This window comes from Dama dama, unplaced genomic scaffold, assembly GCF_033118175.1.
Source record: "Dama dama isolate Ldn47 unplaced genomic scaffold, ASM3311817v1 ptg000270l, whole genome shotgun sequence".
In the NCBI taxonomy this organism is placed as follows: Eukaryota; Metazoa; Chordata; class Mammalia; order Artiodactyla; family Cervidae; genus Dama; species Dama dama.
The window spans coordinates 459,561-472,999 of record NW_026871048.1 but is presented as its reverse complement, the minus strand read 5'-3'; the positions used below and the strand labels follow the sequence as shown (position 1 = coordinate 472,999).

The following is a 13,439-nucleotide window of genomic DNA, read 5'->3' as shown; positions in this document are numbered from 1 at the left end:
TTTCTTCCTCCTTGAGAATTCCAGACCTCTCTCTCTCCTTGGCTCTCCTTGGGGACCCCTGGACTTCTTATCAATCTACCTAGGAATCAACACTCTCATGATGTCACAAATACAGTGGTGTGATATCATAGAGAATGAATATGATACCATATATAGTGCATATGTTGTCATACATATAGTGGGTGTGATATCAATACAGTGGGTGTGATGACACAGATACAGAGGATGTGATATCAGATATAGTATGTGTGATGTCAGATATAGTTGTGTTCTCATACACAGAGTGTGTATGGTGTCATATATAGAGGATATGATGTTATAAACATCATGGGAGTGATGTCACAGTTACAGTGGCTGTTACATGTATAGTCGATGTGATGTCATAATCAGTGGAAGTGACATCATATACAAGGGTGTGATGTCATGAATAGAGTGGTGTGATGTCATTTATACAGTGGGTGTGATGACACAGATACAGTCGATGTGATGTCAGATATAGTGGATGTGATGCCAGATATAGTGGCTGTGTTGTCACACACACATTGTGTGTGATGTCAGATATAATGAATATGATGTCCTAAAATAGTTGTTGTGATGACACACATATAATGGCTGTGATTCACATGTATAGTGGATGTGATGTCATGAATAGCGTGGATATGAAGTCATACACACAGGAATGATTTCATAAAGAATGGATATTATGTCATATATACTGCATGTGATGTCATATATATGTGGCTGTGATGTCATATGTACAGTGGGTATGATATCATCGATTCAGTGGGTGTGATGACAGAGATACAGTAGATGTGATGTTAGATAAAGAGGTTCTGTTCTCATACACATAGTCTGTGTGATGTCATATATAGAGTGGATATGATGCCATAAACATAGTGGGTGTGATGTCACATATAGTGGATGAAATCATAGATACAGTGGATGCAATATCACATATAGTGGATGTTTGGTCATCAATACAGTCTGTGTGATGTCATAGATATAATTTGTGGGATATCATAGTTTTACTGGTCATGATGTTATATGTAGTGGACAAGATAGCATGTGTTAAAAATAAACTCAAAATGGATTAAAGATCTAAATGTAAGACCAGAAAATATAAAACTCCTAGAGGGGAACATAGGCAAAACACTCTCCGACATAAATCACAGCAAGATCCTCTATGACCCACCTCCCAGAATATTGGAAATAAAAGCAAAACTAAACAAATGGGACCTAATGAAACTTAAAAGCTTTTGCACTACAAAGGAAACTATAAGTAAGGTGAAAAGACAGCCCTCAGATTGGGAGAAAATAATAGCAAATGAAGAAACACACAAAGGATTAATCTCAAAAATATACAAGCAACTCCTGCAGCTCAATTCCAGAAAAATAAATGACCCAATCAAAAAATGGGCCAAAGAACTAAACAGACATTTCTCCAAAGAAGACATACAGATGGCTAACAAACACATGAAAAGATGCTCAACATTGCTCATTATCAGAGAAATGCAAATCAAAACCACAGTGAGGTACCATTACACGCCAGTCAGGATGGCTGCTATCCAAAAGTCTACAAGCAATAAATACTGGAGAGGGTGTGGAGAAAAGGGAACCCTCTTACACTGTTGGTGGGAATGCAAACTAGTACAGCCGCTATGGAAAACAGTGTGGAGATTTCTTAAAAAACTGGAAATAGAAGTGCCATATGACCCAGCAATCCCACTTCTGGGCATACACACTGAGGAAACCAGATCTGAAAGAGACACGTGCACCCCAATGTTCATTGCAGCACTGTTTATAATAGCCAGGACATGGAAGCAACCTAGATGCCCATCAGCAGATGAATGGATAAGGAAGCTGTGGTACATATACACCATGGAATATTCCTCAGCCATTAAAAAGAATTCATTTGAATCAGTCCTAATGAGATGGATGAAACTGGAGCCCATTATACAGAGTGAAGTAAGCCAGAAAGATAAAGAACTTTACAGCATACTAACACATATATATGGAATTTAGAAAGATGGTAACGATAACCCTATATGCAAAAGAGAAAAAGAGACACAGAAATACAGAACAGACTTTTGAACTCTGTGGGAGAAGGTGAGGGTGGGATATTTCAAAAGAACAGCATGTATACTATCTATGGTGAAACAGATCATCAGCCCAGGTGGCATGCATGAGACAAGTGCTCGGGCCTGGTGCACTGGGAAGACCCAGAGGAATCGGGTGGAGAGGGAGTTGGGAGGGGGGATCGGGATGGGGAATACGTGTAAATCTATGGCTGATTCATATCAATGTATGACAAAACCCACTGAAATGTTGTGAAGTAATTAGCCTCCAACTAATAAAAAAAAATAGCATGGGTTTTGTGTGTGATGTCATATACAGTGGGAGCGATGTCAAATGTTGTGGGTGTGATGTCACAGATATAGTGGTTGTGTTCATAGATATTGTGGTTTTGAAGTCAAAGACAGACAGGATGTGATGTCAGATATAGTGGGAGTGCTGTCACAAATAGAGTGGGGGTTATGTCTTATTCAGTGGATGTGATGGTATATATAGAATATATGATGTCAAATAGTGGATGTAACATCATAAATACAGTGGGTGTGGTATCATAAATACATTAGGCTGATATCATAAATATACTGGGATTGATTTCATATGTAGTGGATAAGATATCATATGTTGTATGTGTGATGTCATATAGAGTCAGGGTGATGTCACATGTAGTTGGTATCTTGTGATAAATACAGGGGTGTGATGTCATAGATAGAGTGGAAGTGATATCAGATACAGTGGATATGATGTCACATACAGTTGGTGTGATGCCACTGATAGAGTGGCTGTGATGTCACAGATACAGTGGGTGTGATGGCAGATATAGTGGGTATGATGTCATAAATTCAGTGGGTGTGATGACATAGAGTGTGTGACATCATAGTTATGGTGGGTGCAACATCACAAATATGCTGGGTGTGATGTCCTAATAACAGTGGGTATGACGCCATAGTTATAATGGTTGCAATCTCATAGACACGGTGGGTGTGATGTCACATATATAGACAATGTTATGTCATACACATTGGAATTGATGTCACATAGAGTGGATGTGATGTCATTGATGCAGTGGGTTTGATCATAGATATGGTGGGTGTGATGTCACAGATGTAGTGGATGGGAAATATATAGTGAGTGTGATGTTATAAATGTGTGTGATGTCATACAGTGGACGAGATGTCATAAATACTGTGGTTGTGATGTCATCAGTACAGTGTCTGTGATCATAGATATGGTGTGTGTGAAGTAGCCGATAGAGTGGTTGTGATGTCAAATATAGTGGTTGTGTTGTCATAAACATAGTGGGTGTGATGTCATATATAGAGCATATGATGTCATACAAAGAGGGGGTGTGATGACACATAGAGTTGATGTGGTGTCAGATATAGTGTGTGTGATGTCAGATATAATGCTTGTGATGTCATAAACATAGTGGGTGTGATGTTATAGATACAGTGGCTGTGATGTCATATACAATGCATGTGATGTCATTTATAGTGGCCTTTTGTCCTAAATACAGGAGGTGTGATGTCATAAATACAGCAGTGTGACAACATAAAAAGTGGATGGGATGCCATATATAGTGCATAAGATGTCACCCATACAGTGCGTGTGATATTATCAATACACTGGTTGTGATGACACAGATACACTGGATATGATGTCATATATAGTGGACGTGGTATAAATACAGTGAATGTGATGTCATAAATACAGTTGCTTGATGTCATAAACAGTTGATCTGATGTCATGTATAGTGAAAGTGATGTCATAGGTATGCTGAGTGTGATGTCATATATACAGTGGGTGTGATGTCATTGATACAGTGCATGTGATGTCACATGTATAGTGGTTGTGATGTCATATTCAACAGAAGTGTTGCCATATAGTGGCTATTTTGTCATAAATATAGTGGGTTAGATGTGATTAAAACAGTGGGTGTGATATCATAAAAACAGAGGGTGTTATATCATAGTTCTACTGGGCATGGTTTCATATGCTGTGTATATCATATGTTGTGTGTGTGATGACATATAGAATGGTGTCAGATCCAGTGGGTGTGATGTCAGATCCAGTGGTTTTGTTGTCATAAACACAGGGAGTCTGATGGTATATACAGTGGATATGATGTCATAAATATAGTGTGTGTGACGTCATAGATACGGTGGCTATGATGTCACATGTATATTTGATATGATGTCATATACACAGGGTCTAGACTTTCCTGGTGGCTCAGATGATAAAGCGTTTGCCTACAATGGGGGAGACACGGGTTCAATCCCTGGGTCAGGAAGATCTCCCAGAGGAGGAAATGGCAACCCACTCCAGTGTTCTTGCCTGGAAAATCCCATGGACGGAAGAGCCTGGTAGGCTACAGTCCATGGGGTCTCAAAGATTCGGACGTGACTGACCAAATTCACTTTCTTTCATGTACAGTGGATGTGATGTCACATGTAGTGGATTTGATGTCATGAATACAGTGGATTTCATGTCCTAACTACAGTAGGTGGTGTCATAAACAGTGGATGGGATGTCATATATAGTGCCTAAGATGTCATTCAAGAGTATGATATCATACATTCAGTGGGTGTGACATCGATACAGTTGGCGTGATGACACAGATACAGTGGATGTGATGTCATATATAGTGGGTGTGATGTCATAAATACTGTGTTTTGATGTTGTAAACATTGAATGTGATGTCATGTATAGTGCATGTGGTGTCATGCATACACCAGGCTGATGTCATATGTAGAGTGGGTGTGATGTCATCAACAGAATGGGTATGTGACAAAGATACAATGGATTGATGTCAATACAGTGGGTGTGATGTCACACATAGTGGCTGTGTTGTCATACTCACAGTGTGTGAGATGGCACAAAGAGTGGACATCATGTCCTAAACATAGTGGTAGTGAAGTCATAGATGCAGTGGCTGTGATGTGACATGTATAGTGGGTGTGATATCATATAATGGACTTGATGTCATATACTGAGGGTGTGATGTCATGAATACAGTGGATGCGATAGAATGGTTGTTGCTGAACCATGAAAAGATGCCGGGATTCTTAGCCTCCAGAGATTAGGCTTGATCACTCAGAGGCTTTGTGTAGTAAAGTTTTATTTAAGTATAAAGGGGATAGAGAAAGCTTCTGATATAGGCATCAGAAGGGGGCAGAAACAGTACCCCGTTGCTACTGTTAGCAACGACGTTACATACTCTCAAATTAGTTATTAAAATGAATCAAAAGAATGTCTGGAGGTTTTAAAACCTCACTAGCCCTATTCCCATAATTTACATTTGAAGATAACAGGATTAGTCAGAAGGTTTTTTCAGAGACTGTCCTCAAGCAGCATACATTATTGTTATATAATCCTAAGGAATGTAGAGGGAATGAGGGGGAAAAAAAAGGTCTGTCTTTTCTTCCTCCTTGAGAATTCCAGACCTCTCTCTCTCCTTGGCTCTCCTTGGGGACCCCTGGACTTCTTATCAATCTACCTAGGAATCAACACTCTCATGATGTCACAAATACAGTGGTGTGATATCATAGAGAATGAATATGATACCATATATAGTGCATATGTTGTCATACATATAGTGGGTGTGATATCAATACAGTGGGTGTGATGACACAGATACAGAGGATGTGATATCAGATATAGTATGTGTGATGTCAGATATAGTTGTGTTCTCATACACAGAGTGTGTATGGTGTCATATATAGAGGATATGATGTTATAAACATCATGGGAGTGATGTCACAGTTACAGTGGCTGTTACATGTATAGTCGATGTGATGTCATAATCAGTGGAAGTGACATCATATACAAGGGTGTGATGTCATGAATAGAGTGGTGTGATGTCATTTATACAGTGGGTGTGATGACACAGATACAGTCGATGTGATGTCAGATATAGTGGATGTGATGCCAGATATAGTGGCTGTGTTGTCACACACACATTGTGTGTGATGTCAGATATAATGAATATGATGTCCTAAAATAGTTGTTGTGATGACACACATATAATGGCTGTGATTCACATGTATAGTGGATGTGATGTCATGAATAGCGTGGATATGAAGTCATACACACAGGAATGATTTCATAAAGAATGGATATTATGTCATATATACTGCATGTGATGTCATATATATGTGGCTGTGATGTCATATGTACAGTGGGTATGATATCATCGATTCAGTGGGTGTGATGACAGAGATACAGTAGATGTGATGTTAGATAAAGAGGTTCTGTTCTCATACACATAGTCTGTGTGATGTCATATATAGAGTGGATATGATGCCATAAACATAGTGGGTGTGATGTCACATATAGTGGATGAAATCATAGATACAGTGGATGCAATATCACATATAGTGGATGTTTGGTCATCAATACAGTCTGTGTGATGTCATAGATATAATTTGTGGGATATCATAGTTTTACTGGTCATGATGTTATATGTAGTGGACAAGATAGCATGTGTTAAAAATAAACTCAAAATGGATTAAAGATCTAAATGTAAGACCAGAAAATATAAAACTCCTAGAGGGGAACATAGGCAAAACACTCTCCGACATAAATCACAGCAAGATCCTCTATGACCCACCTCCCAGAATATTGGAAATAAAAGCAAAACTAAACAAATGGGACCTAATGAAACTTAAAAGCTTTTGCACTACAAAGGAAACTATAAGTAAGGTGAAAAGACAGCCCTCAGATTGGGAGAAAATAATAGCAAATGAAGAAACACACAAAGGATTAATCTCAAAAATATACAAGCAACTCCTGCAGCTCAATTCCAGAAAAATAAATGACCCAATCAAAAAATGGGCCAAAGAACTAAACAGACATTTCTCCAAAGAAGACATACAGATGGCTAACAAACACATGAAAAGATGCTCAACATTGCTCATTATCAGAGAAATGCAAATCAAAACCACAGTGAGGTACCATTACACGCCAGTCAGGATGGCTGCTATCCAAAAGTCTACAAGCAATAAATACTGGAGAGGGTGTGGAGAAAAGGGAACCCTCTTACACTGTTGGTGGGAATGCAAACTAGTACAGCCGCTATGGAAAACAGTGTGGAGATTTCTTAAAAAACTGGAAATAGAAGTGCCATATGACCCAGCAATCCCACTTCTGGGCATACACACTGAGGAAACCAGATCTGAAAGAGACACGTGCACCCCAATGTTCATTGCAGCACTGTTTATAATAGCCAGGACATGGAAGCAACCTAGATGCCCATCAGCAGATGAATGGATAAGGAAGCTGTGGTACATATACACCATGGAATATTCCTCAGCCGTTAAAAAGAATTCATTTGAATCAGTCCTAATGAGATGGATGAAACTGGAGCCCATTATACAGAGTGAAGTAAGCCAGAAAGATAAAGAACTTTACAGCATACTAACACATATATATGGAATTTAGAAAGATGGTAACGATAACCCTATATGCAAAAGAGAAAAAGAGACACAGAAATACAGAACAGACTTTTGAACTCTGTGGGAGAAGGTGAGGGTGGGATATTTCAAAAGAACAGCATGTATACTATCTATGGTGAAACAGATCATCAGCCCAGGTGGCATGCATGAGACAAGTGCTCGGGCCTGGTGCACTGGGAAGACCCAGAGGAATCGGGTGGAGAGGGAGTTGGGAGGGGGGATCGGGATGGGGAATACGTGTAAATCTATGGCTGATTCATATCAATGTATGACAAAACCCACTGAAATGTTGTGAAGTAATTAGCCTCCAACTAATAAAAAAAAATAGCATGGGTTTTGTGTGTGATGTCATATACAGTGGGAGCGATGTCAAATGTTGTGGGTGTGATGTCACAGATATAGTGGTTGTGTTCATAGATATTGTGGTTTTGAAGTCAAAGACAGACAGGATGTGATGTCAGATATAGTGGGAGTGCTGTCACAAATAGAGTGGGGGTTATGTCTTATTCAGTGGATGTGATGGTATATATAGAATATATGATGTCAAATAGTGGATGTAACATCATAAATACAGTGGGTGTGGTATCATAAATACATTAGGCTGATATCATAAATATACTGGGATTGATTTCATATGTAGTGGATAAGATATCATATGTTGTATGTGTGATGTCATATAGAGTCAGGGTGATGTCACATGTAGTTGGTATCTTGTGATAAATACAGGGGTGTGATGTCATAGATAGAGTGGAAGTGATATCAGATACAGTGGATATGATGTCACATACAGTTGGTGTGATGCCACTGATAGAGTGGCTGTGATGTCACAGATACAGTGGGTGTGATGGCAGATATAGTGGGTATGATGTCATAAATTCAGTGGGTGTGATGACATAGAGTGTGTGACATCATAGTTATGGTGGGTGCAACATCACAAATATGCTGGGTGTGATGTCCTAATAACAGTGGGTATGACGCCATAGTTATAATGGTTGCAATCTCATAGACACGGTGGGTGTGATGTCACATATATAGACAATGTTATGTCATACACATTGGAATTGATGTCACATAGAGTGGATGTGATGTCATTGATGCAGTGGGTTTGATCATAGATATGGTGGGTGTGATGTCACAGATGTAGTGGATGGGAAATATATAGTGAGTGTGATGTTATAAATGTGTGTGATGTCATACAGTGGACGAGATGTCATAAATACTGTGGTTGTGATGTCATCAGTACAGTGTCTGTGATCATAGATATGGTGTGTGTGAAGTAGCCGATAGAGTGGTTGTGATGTCAAATATAGTGGTTGTGTTGTCATAAACATAGTGGGTGTGATGTCATATATAGAGCATATGATGTCATACAAAGAGGGGGTGTGATGACACATAGAGTTGATGTGGTGTCAGATATAGTGTGTGTGATGTCAGATATAATGCTTGTGATGTCATAAACATAGTGGGTGTGATGTTATAGATACAGTGGCTGTGATGTCATATACAATGCATGTGATGTCATTTATAGTGGCCTTTTGTCCTAAATACAGGAGGTGTGATGTCATAAATACAGCAGTGTGACAACATAAAAAGTGGATGGGATGCCATATATAGTGCATAAGATGTCACCCATACAGTGCGTGTGATATTATCAATACACTGGTTGTGATGACACAGATACACTGGATATGATGTCATATATAGTGGACGTGGTATAAATACAGTGAATGTGATGTCATAAATACAGTTGCTTGATGTCATAAACAGTTGATCTGATGTCATGTATAGTGAAAGTGATGTCATAGGTATGCTGAGTGTGATGTCATATATACAGTGGGTGTGATGTCATTGATACAGTGCATGTGATGTCACATGTATAGTGGTTGTGATGTCATATTCAACAGAAGTGTTGCCATATAGTGGCTATTTTGTCATAAATATAGTGGGTTAGATGTGATTAAAACAGTGGGTGTGATATCATAAAAACAGAGGGTGTTATATCGTAGTTCTACTGGGCATGGTTTCATATGCTGTGTATATCATATGTTGTGTGTGTGATGACATATAGAATGGTGTCAGATCCAGTGGGTGTGATGTCAGATCCAGTGGTTTTGTTGTCATAAACACAGGGAGTCTGATGGTATATACAGTGGATATGATGTCATAAATATAGTGTGTGTGACGTCATAGATACGGTGGCTATGATGTCACATGTATATTTGATATGATGTCATATACACAGGGTCTAGACTTTCCTGGTGGCTCAGATGATAAAGCGTTTGCCTACAATGGGGGAGACACGGGTTCAATCCCTGGGTCAGGAAGATCTCCCAGAGGAGGAAATGGCAACCCACTCCAGTGTTCTTGCCTGGAAAATCCCATGGACGGAAGAGCCTGGTAGGCTACAGTCCATGGGGTCTCAAAGATTCGGACGTGACTGACCAAATTCACTTTCTTTCATGTACAGTGGATGTGATGTCACATGTAGTGGATTTGATGTCATGAATACAGTGGATTTCATGTCCTAACTACAGTAGGTGGTGTCATAAACAGTGGATGGGATGTCATATATAGTGCCTAAGATGTCATTCAAGAGTATGATATCATACATTCAGTGGGTGTGACATCGATACAGTTGGCGTGATGACACAGATACAGTGGATGTGATGTCATATATAGTGGGTGTGATGTCATAAATACTGTGTTTTGATGTTGTAAACATTGAATGTGATGTCATGTATAGTGCATGTGGTGTCATGCATACACCAGGCTGATGTCATATGTAGAGTGGGTGTGATGTCATCAACAGAATGGGTATGTGACAAAGATACAATGGATTGATGTCAATACAGTGGGTGTGATGTCACACATAGTGGCTGTGTTGTCATACTCACAGTGTGTGAGATGGCACAAAGAGTGGACATCATGTCCTAAACATAGTGGTAGTGAAGTCATAGATGCAGTGGCTGTGATGTGACATGTATAGTGGGTGTGATATCATATAATGGACTTGATGTCATATACTGAGGGTGTGATGTCATGAATACAGTGGATGCGATAGAATGGTTGTTGCTGAACCATGAAAAGATGCCGGGATTCTTAGCCTCCAGAGATTAGGCTTGATCACTCAGAGGCTTTGTGTAGTAAAGTTTTATTTAAGTATAAAGGGGATAGAGAAAGCTTCTGATATAGGCATCAGAAGGGGGCAGAAACAGTACCCCGTTGCTACTGTTAGCAACGACGTTACATACTCTCAAATTAGTTATTAAAATGAATCAAAAGAATGTCTGGAGGTTTTAAAACCTCACTAGCCCTATTCCCATAATTTACATTTGAAGATAACAGGATTAGTCAGAAGGTTTTTTCCAGAGACTGTCCTCAAGCAGGATACATTATTGTTATATAATCCTAAGGAATGTAGAGGGAATGAGGGGAAAAAAAAATGTCTGTCCTTTCTTCCTCCTTGAGAATTCCAGACCTCTCACTCCTTGGCTGTCCTTGGGGACCCCTGGACTTCTTATCAATCTGCCTAGGAATCGACTCTCTCATGATGTCACAAATACAGTGGTGTGATATCATAGAGAATGAATATGATACCATATATAGTGCATATGTTGTCATACATATAGTGGGTGTGGTATCAATACAGTGGGTGTGATGACACAGATACAGAGGATGCGATATCATATATAGTAGGTGTGATGTCAGATATAGTTGTGTTCTCATACACAGAGTGTGTGTGGTGTCATATATAGAGGATAGGATGTTATAAACATCATGGGAGTGATGTCACAGTTACAGTGGCTGTCACATGTATAGTCGATGTGATGTCATAATCAGTGGAAGTGACATCATATACAAGGGTGTGATGTCATGAATAGAGTGGTTTGATATCATTTCTACAGTGGGTGTGATGACACAGATATAGTCGATGTGATGTCAGATATAGTGGATGTGATGCCAGATATAGTGGCTGTGTTGTCATACACACATTGTGTGTGATGTCAGATATAATGAATATGATGTCCTAAAATAGTTGTTGTGATGACACACATATAATGGCTGTGATTCACATGTATAGTGGATGTGATGTCATGAACAGCGTGGATATGAAGTCATAAACACAGGAATGATTTCATAAAGAATGGATTGTATGGCCCCTCCCATGGCCTCGGGGCCGCTGGAGGCAGCAAGGAGGAGGCACTGAACTGAGCTCTTGGCTGGCATCAACTCTAAATCCTCAGACCATCCCAGGGCGGGTCCCCTGTCCTGAGGCATGAGTGAGCTGAAGGACTGCCCCTTGCAGTTCCACGACTTCAAGTCTGTGGACAACCTGAAGGTCTGTCCCCACTACACGGCGGTTTGGTGTGGTCTGAGGATGACGGCATCGGCATCGAGGAGCTGGACACCCTGCAGCTGGAGCTTGAGACCCTGCTCTCCTCTGCCAGCCGGCGCCTGCGGGTGCTTGATGCTGAAACCCAGATCCTCACTGACTGGCAGGATAAGAAAGGTGACCGACGATTCCTGAAGCTGGGTCGAGACCATGAGCTTGGAGCTCCCCCCAAACATGGGAAGCCCAAGAAGCAGAAACTGTAAGGGAATGTGGGACATGGGCCTGGCCCTGGCCCTGGGCGACCCAAATCCAAAAACCTTCAGCCCAAGATCCAGGAATATGAATTCACTGATGACCCAATTGATGTGCCACGTATCCCCAAGAATGACGCCCCCAACAGATTCTGGGCTTCGGTGGAGCCATACTGTGCTGATATCACCAGTGAGGAAGTGCGCACGCTAGAGGAGCTGCTGAAACCCCCAGAAGATGAGGCTGAACATTACAAGATTCCGCCCCTGGGGAAGCACTACTCCCAGTGCTGGGCACAGGAGGACCTGCTGGAGGAGCAGAAGGACGGGGCCCGGGAAGCAGCCGTGGCTGACAAGAAGAAAGGCCTCATGGGGCCCCTGACCGAACTGGACACTAAAGATGTGGATGCCCTGCTGAAGAAGTCCGAGGCCCAGCATGAGCAGCCAGAAGACGGGTGTCCCTTTGGTGCCCTGACACAGCGCCTGCTGCAGGCCTTGGTGGAGGAAAATATTATTTCCCCCATGGAGGACTCTCCTATTCCAGACATGTCTGGGAAAGAATCGGGGGCGGATGGGGCAAGCACCTCTCCCCGCAATCAGAACAAGCCCTTCAGCGTGCCACATACTAAGTCCTTGGAGAGCCGAATCAAGGAGGAGCTGATCGCCCAGGGTCTGCTGGAATCTGAGGACCACCCCGTAGAGGACTCGGAGGACGAGGTTCTGGCAGAGCTGCGCAAGCGGCAGGCTGAGCTGAAGGCGCTCAGTGCCCACAATCGCACCAAGAACCATGACCTGCTGAGGCTGGCGAAGGAGGAAGTGAGTGGGCAGGAGCTGAGGCAGCGGGTCCGCATGGCAGACAATGAGGTCATGGATGCCTTCCGCAAGATCATGGCTGCCCGGCAGAAGAAACGGACCCCCACAAAGAAGGAGAAAGACCAAGCTTGGAAGACTCTGAAGGAGCGTGAGAGCATCCTGAAGCTGCTGGACGGGTAGCTGTCACCCCTGCTCAGGCTGCCTTCCCCCGCCCTGGGAAGGGGAGGCACACTTCCTTTGGGCTTCCAGAAGCTTCAGCCTGTGGCTGCCTAGCTAATGTCAAATGGCAGCAGTCTCTAGGGGCTGGGCCCTTCCCTGACATCTTCTGGCCTAACTCTATACAGCCAGAACATGAGAGGCCCTGCTGGGCTGGCCTGGGGCCCAGTCTCTGCTTGGTCCCCTAAATGAGAGGGGGGCTTCATTTCTGGGTCATCCTCACCCACTCCCCTCTCCACCCCTTTCACCCTCAAGGACTTATCCCTTGTGGTTTTGTAAGGTGCAGACTTAAGAACAAAGAGACTG

The 13,439-nt window shown here is 41.8% G+C and overlaps 1 pseudogene; it reads left to right on the top strand.

The window, feature by feature from the left end:
- Nucleotides 1-11,779: 11,779 nt before the first annotated feature.
- Nucleotides 11,780-13,109, top strand: LOC133053781 (transcriptional adapter 3-like; annotated as a pseudogene).
- The last annotated feature ends 330 nt before the right edge of the window (nt 13,110-13,439 follow it).